The sequence below is a fragment of the Pezoporus flaviventris genome, unplaced genomic scaffold (genome assembly GCF_033815535.1).
Source record: "Pezoporus flaviventris isolate CSIRO_AGI_PZ_B2104156 unplaced genomic scaffold, CSIRO_AGI_Pfla_v1 ptg000007l, whole genome shotgun sequence".
In the NCBI taxonomy this organism is placed as follows: domain Eukaryota; kingdom Metazoa; phylum Chordata; class Aves; order Psittaciformes; family Psittacidae; genus Pezoporus; species Pezoporus flaviventris.
The window spans coordinates 41,665,444-41,676,648 of record NW_026892555.1 but is presented as its reverse complement, the minus strand read 5'-3'; the positions used below and the strand labels follow the sequence as shown (position 1 = coordinate 41,676,648).

At 46.5% G+C, this 11,205-nt stretch overlaps 1 protein-coding gene across 3 annotated transcripts in view; it reads left to right on the top strand.

Annotated features, from left to right (window-relative positions):
• Positions 1 to 9,791: 9,791 nt before the first annotated feature.
• SNTG1 (syntrophin gamma 1) overlaps positions 9,792 to 11,205 on the top strand; it is a 319,254-nt gene continuing 317,840 nt past the window's right edge. For 2 of the 3 annotated variants that reach the window (XM_061448505.1, XM_061448506.1), the window contains exon 1: positions 9,792 to 10,119. The gene's annotated coding sequence lies outside the window, so the exon portion shown is untranslated. The remainder of the gene's footprint in view (positions 10,120 to 11,205) is intronic. The other variant, XM_061448504.1, reaches the window with a different exon arrangement.

Sequence of the window (11,205 nt, the reverse complement as noted above, 5' to 3'; positions counted from 1 at the left end):
TGTCTTTATGATCTAATGAATAGCTAGTGGGCACAAACCAGGAAAATCTGCAAGTCAGCCAATTGAGATTCAAAGGGAAGCTAATCATCTGAACTCAAATTCCCAGTCACTGATGGCAGAAAATAGGATACATGTTGTTTCTAGAGAAAAGGGAATATGAAATACAGTATCAAGATATTAAGGCTATAACCCTGTAACACTTTTCTTGCAACATTTTTCCCCCAGAGAAACAAATATTAAGGAATTGCTAAAATGATTAGTTAAGTTTATATATAAAACATCTATTTTGTTTCTTCCCTGTTTGTAAGTGGGGCTAAAGCTTTCCCACAGATGCCTGAGGTAGTGGAGCTCTCTCCAGGAAGGGGGAGGATATTGCAAGCAGCAAGACCAGAGCACTGATATGGGACCAAGATGATGCAGATGATATTCTTTTTAGCAGATCTCATCTATAACTTGGAAAAAAACCCACCAGATTTATTCCACCCTTCATTTTAGTTCTGTAAAAAATTATTTCAGAGGTCTATATTTATAGAGAGGTAATACTTGGAAGGCAGATTATTCCTGTAAAAGACAAGTAGAGGTGGATAGTCAAAATTCATTCTTAGGTTTCAATGCTGCCAGTTGTGTATTACAAGGAACACTTCAAAGGTACCACGTCCTTAGATAAAAATAAGAAACATTTTGTACAAGACTTTCTTATACTAATTAAAAAATACCCATTTCATCATTTCTGAATGAGATGCTGTGCTTGAATTTTTTATATCTGTGAGCAAAACAGTGCTGTAATTGCACGAGGGCTTACATTGCCCTGGATCAATAGCCCTTGGGAAATGCTGTATCACAGCTGGAGCTTCAGCTCAGTACCTTCATACTTTTGTAATGAGTAATAATTTGGTACATGCATATATAGCACAGAAAGCCTTTGCAGTAGGAATGTCCTGCAATAGGTTTACTTGAGAAAAGTGGCAGGTCCTGCTTCACCTCAGTTTCTGGTGAAGTGTATTTTCTACTTTTATCAACTGCAAGCCCTCATCCAGCCTCCCATGGACACCCACCCTTGCCCATGGGACCAGGACCATGTTTCAGCTCCACCTGGAGCCATCAGTCCCTGCTGTAGGACACATGCACACACTGCAGGCTTACCTACCTGCAGTTCTCTCATAACCACTCCTGTGCCTGGCCATGGACTTCGCTGAATTGGACCCTCATCTGTGGTTTGTGTTCCCAGCTTTACCTTGGACCTGACTTTGTCACTATAGCATCCTAGTCCCCAGGAAGACATTGAGCCTCGCAACACCCTGACACCACCCAGGAATACGTGCATCCTGGTAAGTCATGGCAAAAAAACCTGGGGGCAAACAATGACTTTTCTGACAGAGAGCAGACCAACATGATCTAAAGGCAGGGACAGGCTGTGCTGAGAAGAAAGGGCTAAGAACCATGTTCATGTTCAGCAGATGTTACCAAGGTGTGGCTGGAGAAGCACGCAGTGGTGTTGGGAATCATTTCTCAGCACCCATGGCTAGGAGAGTTGGGGGGAAGCTCCAAAACTTTGAGACTATCTACATGATGGAAGAACAGTGCTGATTATTCAGTACTTAAAGAATCTGGCATATTTGACTCATTAATGCAGAAATGAAGTGAGTTGCACAACTATAGGCTGGGGTCAGTTTCTCAAGAAATATCAGCAAACAGTGAATAGCTCGAAGCCCAGAAGGTTTTCCCTAGAACAGGTGTAGGTTATGCATGCAAACCTAGTGCACTGTAGCAGAAAACTACCTAGATTTTACAGGACTGTCAAACTAGGCCTGGTTCTTTCTTTTTCAGGTGCATCACAGAGGATACATAGAATCATAGAATAGTTAGGGTTGGAAAGGACCTTAAGATCATTAAGTTCCAACCCCCCTGCCATGGGCAGGGACACCTCACACTAAACCATGCCATCCAAGGCTTTATCCAACCTGGCCTTGAACACTGCCAGGGATGGAGCATTCACAACCTCCCTGGGCAACCCATTCCAGTGCCTCACCACCCTAACAGGAAAAACTTTCCTTCTTATATCCAACCTAAACTTCCCCTGTTTAAGTTTTAACCCGTTACCCCTTGTCCTGTTACTACAGTCTCTAATGAAGAGTCCCTCCTCAGCATCCCTATAGGCCCCCTTCAGATACTGGAAGGCTGCTATGAGGTCTCCACGCAGCTCCAACTTCCTCAGCCTGTCTTCATACGGGAGGTGCTCCAGTCCCCTGATCATCCTCGTGGCCCTTCTCTGGACTTGTTCCAACAGTTCCATGTCCTTTTTATGTTGAGGACACCAGAACTGCACACAGTACCCCAGGTGAGGTCTCAATACATACACCTATCATGTTCCTCACACCAAGAGGCACCTGCACCCTCCTTCTCTCCAGTGAAGTAGCCATTCCTGGCATCTCCAGCAAACACTGAACTCATTCACAGAGCACTATGTTGCTGTTATGGAACTGAGGAGAGAAATCCAAGTGAAAGCAGCTGCCCTTTCTAGTGAAGGATCGGCGGGATGCTGTGGTGGCTTCAGGTGGCAAGGCTTGCCTCATTTCTCCCTAGGCAGAACCACCCACCCATTGCCTTGGCAGCCACAAAAGCAGCTCATTTTTAACCCCTCACCCTGACTGGGAGCTGCAAGTGTGAAAAAATATTGAGCATCTGAAAGCATTTGCTGATTAAATAGTCATTGCTCCCTTCATCCTCCCACAGGCAGACACTTGGGCCAGGCTGAAGATGCCAGGTAGATCATGTCCTAATATCCATCTGTCAGGGATTATCTGTAACAGGCATAGTTTTGTACATAAGCCTTAATACCTCTTTGCAGAGTTGTTTCAACTTTGGGGCAAAACTGTGATTTTTATTCCACCCACAAAAATTGTCTCAAGTATATATTAATGCTCTTTAATGCCAGGAACATAGCAATCATTTTATGGACTATGGCTATATCCACATATATTTCAAAATGCTTTAATCAATTAAATAATTTGCATATTACATCCCATATTTGAATTCCACTGTGTCATCTTCTCACTGCCTGTGAAGATAACAGAAATAAATACTTTCACATCCTTTATGATCTTTCATCTTTTTAGTTTTCTTATGGAGACTTATAGCTGCTAGAGAGTGCAAATTAGTTATTCTCAAATAATACTTAGTTATACTCAAATAATACTTATTTGGCTCCCCCCCCCAAAAGTTTTGAAGTTTACAATGTGTAAAATTGATTTCTAAATGCACAGAGGGTAACTTTATCTTCTTTTCGTGAAAAAAAAATGGGATAATTGTGATAATACAAAGAAAATTTTTGTTACTGAGGACAATACAGAAAAAAGTAATTTATAATTTTCTTAGATCCTACTATTTACTGCATGTGATTTTTTACTTGATTTTAATAAATTAATTACTCAGGCAGATAACATAGATAATTTCCCTGAAACTAGCTAAAACCCTTTGTTACAATTTTATCCAAACTCTCCTTTAGGTTAAAAATACCCACTAATGACATGCAAGCCAATTATTGACTCACATAAATAATAACAGCACTGAACATGACATACAAAAAATTTGGCATTAAGGAATGAATTTAAGACTATGAACTTCACAGTTTGGCTTTGAGATTCTCTGCTGTTTGGCTTCAGTGTATGTGGGTTTAAATTCTTCAAGCTTTGAGATGATTTAAAAAGCTCAGGTTTTCAAAGTAAAATTCACATAGAATTTACATAATTGCTAATATCCTGTTTACATGTGAAAAGGGGGATTTTAATGTATAAGCATATTTGGCTCCAGTCTGAACAAACCGCCATGTCTATCTTTGAGTCTATGTGCGTGTGAATTTTAAATGGATTGACAAGAGTTCTTGAGAAATAAATCATGGCACCAAGGAATATTATGGAATATAGCTGCAGCTTTTTTGGCCACCCACAGACTGTAAAAGACTATTTTGGTCTCCATCATTTCCCCAGTCATATTTTCAGGCTACAAGCCACGGTGACAAATGACACACTGTTTTATGTAAGTGTGCCAGATACTGGAAAATCAAGGGGGTGTTTTCTGTTTGTTTGTGGGCTGGGGCTTTTTTTTTGTGTGTGTGTGCTTTTTTGGTGTTTTTTTGTTTGTTTGTTTGTTTGTTTTGTTTTGTTTTGTTTTGTTTTGGTTTTTAAGCTTAGTTTAGACTAGTTGTGGGGAAACATGGGGGAATATGTTCATAGACTTTTCTGGACTTGGTTGTGCGGACTATTACCAGTCTGTGAATGGAAACTAAAACCAATGTAAATTCATCAAAAAGTGGGAATGAGCTCTGCATTTGTAACTCAGTATAGGGAATACCAAGGTGCTGACAGATGACCCTGTGACCTACTTATTATAAAGTATGTGACACCTGACCTTGAATGAGTTACATCTGCTATTCTAATTTCTGTCTGTTGTGGTTTAAACCCAGCCAGACAGCTTGATCACTCACTCCCAGTGAGTGGTGCCGGGCTGGAAGCAGTTGAGGCCCGCGTCCTCCCGCCCCGGGGGCTCTCCCCTTCCCGGCTCTCAGAGGGATGGGGAGGAGAATTGAAAGAATGCAACTCCCACGGGTTGAGACAGTCCAGCAACCAATGTACAACACAAACCACCACCGCTACCACCAATGACAATAATGATAAGAGAAAATAACAAGGGAAGAGAATATACCACCCACTGAAAATCGAGTCCGATCCCGAAGACCCTGTGTCCTTCCGGGTAACTCCCAGTTACACCCCCAGGCATGATGTTCTGTGGTATGGAATACCTCTTTGGCTAGCTTGGGTCAGGTGTCCTGTCTCTGCTTCCTCCCGGCTTCCCCTCCTCTCTGGCAGAGCATGAGCCTCGGAAAGTCCTTGGTCAGGGTAAACATTACTTAGCAACAACTGAAAACATCGGTGTTATCAGCACTGTTCCCAGGCTGAAAGTCAAAACACAGCGCTGCACCAGCTACCAAGAAGGCGAAAAATTGACTGCTACGGCTAAACCCAGGACACTGTCTTTTCCAAAAGTGGATAAGAAGAGATTAATTCTATTCTCATAGAGTCAATGAAACATCCATCAGTGCTCTATGTTTCAGTTCAATTTGCTTGATAGTCTTCTTAAAAAGATCTTATTACAGACTGATAATGTCTTTTTATTGAGCATTTTTATGGGAATAAACAAGACCCAGTACTTTGTAAGAATTAAAAACACATCTAGAGATCTATTAAAGGCACTTTGTAATTGAAAAAAAAAGAATGCTTGTAAATGAGTATCAACCATGCCTGGTTTCAGGTACTGATTTTTGTATGTAAAATAGGAGTATATATTGCCTTCATTTGCAGATTGAAGTGTGTTTCATGCTGTTGATCACTTAGAACTGATAAAGTCCCATCAAGGAAAGAAGAGGTAATAGTGGAGAGCCACGATGAGGTGTCAGGACCTGTGACATGAATGGAGAACCCACTGTGGTGGTAGTGTTGGACAAAAAGGCTCTTCCCTCTACTCCCTAAAGCATTTGTAATAACTTTCTTACATATCCATCTTACTTGTTCACTACTAGTGGTGGTTTCTTTCCTATTGTCCTGGCTTCAGCAATAGCAGTCATTTTTTTCCTTCTTAGTACCTGGTGCAGTGCTGTGGTTTTGATTTTCAGCCTGGGAACAATGCTTATAACAGAAATGTTTTTAGTTGCTGCTCAGTAATGTTTACTCTGACCAAGGACTTTCTGAGTCTCATGCTCTCCCAGGGAGGAGGGGAAGCTGGGAGGAAGTAGAGACAGGACACCTGACCCAAACTAACCAAAGAGGTATTCCATACCACAGCACGCCATGCCCAGTATATAAACTGGGGGCAGTTACCTGGAAGGGCTAGATCACTGCTCAAGTCAGGCTGGGTGTCTGTTGGTGGGTGGTGAGTGGTTGTACTCTCTTCCCTTATTTCCCTTATTGTTATTATTATTGGTGGTAGCAGTTGTGGTTTTGTGTTACACCTTAGTTACTGGACTGCTCTTATGTCAATCTGTGGGCGTTACATTCTTTCGATTCTCCTCCCCATCTCTCCAGGAGCTGTGGGAGGAAGTGGGGGGCGTGTGCTCGAACGGCTGCATGGTTTTTGTCGCCAGCTGGGCTTCAACCACAACACCTATGCACTTTTCAAAGCCCTAGTTCTCTGCTCTTAGTTTCCCAGCTCTTTCACAGTGAGGCTTATGTGTGACAGGCGCACCAGCATTCAGCTGCCAAATGTCAGAATTGCTGCCTGCAATCAAAGTGAACTATACTTTAACTAGAAAAAAAGAGATTGGGTGCTGTAATAATTTTGCTAAGGCAAAAGAATACAAATGACCTATTGCAGATAGGTAGTCAATAGAGTTTTACAAAGGATGTCACTTGCTCTCGTTGTGTGACATTCTTCCTTTCACTCCCATCTTTTTAAAACAATGCTATTTTACCTTCATGCTTAGCCTCTATTTCTCCCATTTTTTAATGGTGTTCCTCATTTGTCACTCCATCCTTGTTGGTGACTTTAGTGGTGCCAGTCTGCTGAAGCTGCAGAACCTACAACAGAAGCCAACATGCCATCAGCTTAATTATGCAAAATTTCTCATTTAGCATTGGCCATACTACACAAAAACAATTCTGGCTCATGCACTCTGACTTTAAATGTTGCTTCATGTTCTTAACTACATACTAAGCTTACCTGAAATCTGATTTCTGTATAAATTTTCTGTTTGTGCTGCTTGAAGAAAAAATACAACACTAAATTAAACTTTTAATTGCGTGTAGAACTGGCAGTCACACTTCATAAAATCATGTGGCATCAGTTTGATAATGATTAAAAGTATTATGCACTGTTTTCACCGTGTTTTTTTGGTAGAGTTCATCTTCAGCACTCTCTTACTGCTAACGAAACTTGTAACTAACACATGTATTCTAATGAACATAGGAACAGTTTGAAAGATCCTGACTTGAAAATTATAACAATTTCCCTTGTGAAAACGCAACGTTGTTTGAACTATTCTACTCTTCATTGTCACACAAAGAAAAAATGGAAAGGTCTCTATGAAGGATGACAGAACTTCACAGAAGTGCAGATTCACAGGATCATTAGGGTTGGAAGGGATCTCTGGAGATCACCTGGTCAAACCCTCTGGGCAAGGCAGGGCTATCTGGAGCAGGTTACACAGGAATGCATCCAGGTGGGTTTTCAATGTCTCCAGAGAAGGAGACTCCACAACTTCCCTGCGCAGCCTGTTCTAGTGTGCTGCCTCCCTCAACATAAAGAAGTTCTTCCTCATGTTGAGGTGAAACTTCCTGTGTCTTAGTTTATGGCCATTGCTCCTCATCCTGTCACTGGCCACCACTGAAAAGAGTCTGGCACCATCCTCCTGGCACCATCCTCCTGGCACCCACCTTTGAGGTATTTATATGCATTAATGAGATCCCCTCTAAGTCTTCTCTAGACTAAGCTTCTTACAGGTGGAGGAACACTGTATGTACCAATTAATCTATACCCAGGTTTGCAAGTGGTGTGTGAAGGTGGCTTCAATACTGAGAACGAGGAGGTTGTCCCTGTTGGAATTTGAGTGTGGAACTGGCTTTATCCAGAGTAGTTAAAAATCACAGAATACTATTTTTTTAAAAAAGTGTATTCTCTGTGGCTGTGATGACTTTCTCAGCAGGGCATGAGCAAGGAGGGCTACTGTACCACTTCTGTGTTTGAACAGGTTTTGGTTCACTACATTTCACTTCTTTCAATTCTCAGACATGCATTTCAATCATCCTAAGTGCTAATATCTGTATAGTTGTAATAATTTATTTTTTCAGTTGTGTCAGGAGAACTGTCAGCTCAAACCATTCAATCTTGTGCTAGAACCACAACAGGCCAGATAACTTGGTTAGCTTATAGCTATCAAGAGATCCGTTAACAACAACCAGTATTAAGAAACAGGGAGAAATAAGGATCTGTATTTCTAGATAAGAACTGAAGTCCAAATCTGTTCAATTAGGCATGAAACCTATCGCTGCATATTCTCATGCATTTATCAACTCCACAGTTAACTGTACTCTCCGCAGCAACTCTATTACCTTTGCATTTAGCTTGCGTGAACCTGTCCTTTTAAATCCTTTTCCCCTTTAATGTCTTGCTGCACGTTACTGAAGTTAGTATTTATAAAAGGAATTCACAAGGAACAGAAACATTTTTGTTTGAACCAGCTCGGTGAAAGAGGGCCCCTTAACTGTAAGACGCATATGAAAATTACTTTTCATTACAAGCAGACTAAACGAGTGGAGAGGAAAAGGGCTGGCAGAGGAGACACAGAAAAGCAGAGCTCAATCTCCTTTTACGGGTCTTTTAATCCTCCGTGATACACTCAGCCTGACTACAAAAAAAAAAAAAACACACATTTCCAAGAGCTAAAACGGGCCCCAGAGGATGCGACAGAGACCACGGCAGCTTCCCCCCCCCCCCCCATCTTCAGTCCAACCGCAGCACCCAGACGGGCCGGCTCTGCCCAACATCGTGCAGTAGTACCGGCCCTGTTTCGTGCTGCACCCGCAGCTCCCCACAGCGGTGGCCCGGCCCGCCTCGCCTCCCGGCCCAACGCGGGGTCCCTGCGCCCGCACGCAGCGCGGAGGAGCGCCTTGCCGAGAGAAGGCGGCTCCCCGCGGACTCCGTCCTTCTCCCTCTTCCCGCGGCAGTCGGTCACCACCTTCTTCCCCGCAGCCTGCGCGGAGCCGAGTTGGCGCCTGGCGGCCCCCGACCTGAGAGGAGAGCTGGCTGTTCCGAGGCAGCCGCCCCTCACCGGCCTCTGCATGTCGGGTCTGTGCACATACATAATATATATACGTCTCTGTGTGTGTGCGTGTTTATCTCACCGAAACGTTATACCGTATCATCTCAGCGCTGCTCCCCGGCGAGGGTGGTGCCCGCAGTGATGATCGGCGGGACGCTCCTAGGCGAGGACACGCGGGAGCTTTAGGGACGCACATGGGATCATCCCTCACCGTTTTTGCTCCATTTGGGCCCCCTCTTCCGACGTAGCCCGTAGGAGCGGGACTCGCCGCGCTCCAGTGAGGGGCAGGGGCCGCAGAACCGCGGCCCAGGGAGACGGGACGCGGGGGGGAGTTCGAAGGGGAGAAGATCGCGCCCGAGCAGCAGCCTGGTAAAGTGGTAAAACCGGCACCGAATTTCTTCCGAGCACGAGGGTCGGTGTACGTCGTCCCTGGACCCAGTCGCGGCCAGGAGAACCGGCAGCCGGAGAAGTTAAGCTGAAACGGAGGCTTTCTGAGGCGGAGGGGGGGGGACGGGGACACAACTTTCCCGCTTAGATACGGGGAGAGCCGACAGCCGCAGAGCCCCAGGACCGGGGGACTGGGCTCCGCAGCCAAACGGATTCTCTGCGGCCTAGGGGGACGCCACCTCCCCGCGGCGGGCCGGCAGCTCCAGCGCCGAGGCCGGGAGCGCTCCCCGACTGCCCGCCGGTAGCAACCTCCTGCGGGGCGCAGCGCAGCGCCCCGCCTCACCGCCCGCTCACCCCGCTCCGCCACGGGGGCCGGCCTGGGGGAGGGCTGCGCGTCACCGGATCCCGGGGCGGCTGCAGCGGGGCGGCGTTACGGAGCTCCCCTGGAGCGGCGAGTGGGGGGCAGGCGGGGGGTCCCGGGCGGGGCCGGCATCACCGCGGCTGGCTGCGGCCGCGGTGGCGGCGGCGCGCCGCCTCGCCTCCCCTCGCCTCGCCTGGCCGCTCCCCGCCGCGGAGGGGCGGCGCTGCCTCACCGCACTCCCCCGCCCGGCGCCCCCGCTCCGTCTCCAGGAAGGGCGCGGGGAGCCCCACGCTCCCCCTCGGCGCGGCGGCGGCTCGGGTGCGATGTCGTGTTAGCCGGAGGCCGTCGGGAAGGCGCGCGAGTTGCCGGGGCTGCGGTGGCACTATGGGCACCGGGCTGGGGGCGGCGGCGGCCGCACTCCCTGAGCGCTCCGGCTGATCCCGGCGATGTGCCGGCGTCTTGTGGAAATACTTGAGAAATAGCGTGGAGCGGTCCGGGGAGGACGAGCGGCACGGCGATTCACCAGCTGAGAGGAGGTCGTCCGGCCGTGGTGCGCAGGCAAGTAAGTGCGCCTCTGCCTCTGTCCTTCCTCTGCATTACCTTCGTCGCGAGTCACTTTTTAAATGCAGCTGCCGCTTGCCCGCTCCTGGTTTGGAGGCAGGGTGGTCGGCGGCGCCAACGGCAGTTTTCAGGCGTTTGGGTGCCGAAGGTTGGTGGCTGGGATTGCGGGGAGCCCCGCTCCAACTACGCCAGAGTCCGCCGCGGGCATCTCGCCGGTGCGGTGCTCCGGGGTGGTGGCCGGGAAGGAAGCGCCGTTTCCCAGTGCTTCCACTTGCAGCTGGGAGAGGTGATGCCTTCTAATAGGTGTTAATATAAAAAGTCTTTCTCTTTGTGCTGAGATGTAACTGTATTGTAGGAGTCTCTTAATTGCTTTATATCAGTGCTTCTTGCAGGAGAGAGGCAGGATGAGTGTTAGCCTTTCCTACCCATTTGAAAGGATTACGTTAGTGAACCCAGAGTTTTGTATTTATGCCTTTAACTTTCTTGTGCCCTACCTGGTGATTTCCTTTGAGATGCTGTTGCTGCGAGGCTATGGTTTGTCCAGCCTTGTTTGCTTAGTTTTAGCCTGTGGGTATTTATTGCTATACTTGACATTGCCATGAAACAAAAAGTTGACTATAATTTATTTCAGTATATGGAGCACAGGTTGCAGGCAGGGGACTAATTCTGCTCTTGGAGGAGCTCCACTTAAAAGGAGGAGGCCCATGGGGCTGTAATCTCTTGATAAAAACTTAGAGAGCTCAAAGCAGACCTGTCACAGTGCAAAGAATGATTTCTCCTGTTCACCTTCCAGCACTGATAGCACATAAGCTAAGCAGCCGGACTCCCCATATCTATGAAACACATGTCTCTGGAACACAAGGGATAGAGATGTGAATTCTGGGCAGGTGTGGGAGAAGACAGAACTTCAGACAGCATTTAATTAAGTTTGCTCTTATTGATTTCTTTGGTGTCTCCTGTATGAGCCTGAAAACTACAATCTTTTACAGTGACCTTGATGTATGTTGTGTTGAAAGCAGCACAGAATAAGAGCATTTACAGAGACCTATAGCTAAGCTCTGACATTCCACTAAGAGCTCAGTCAACT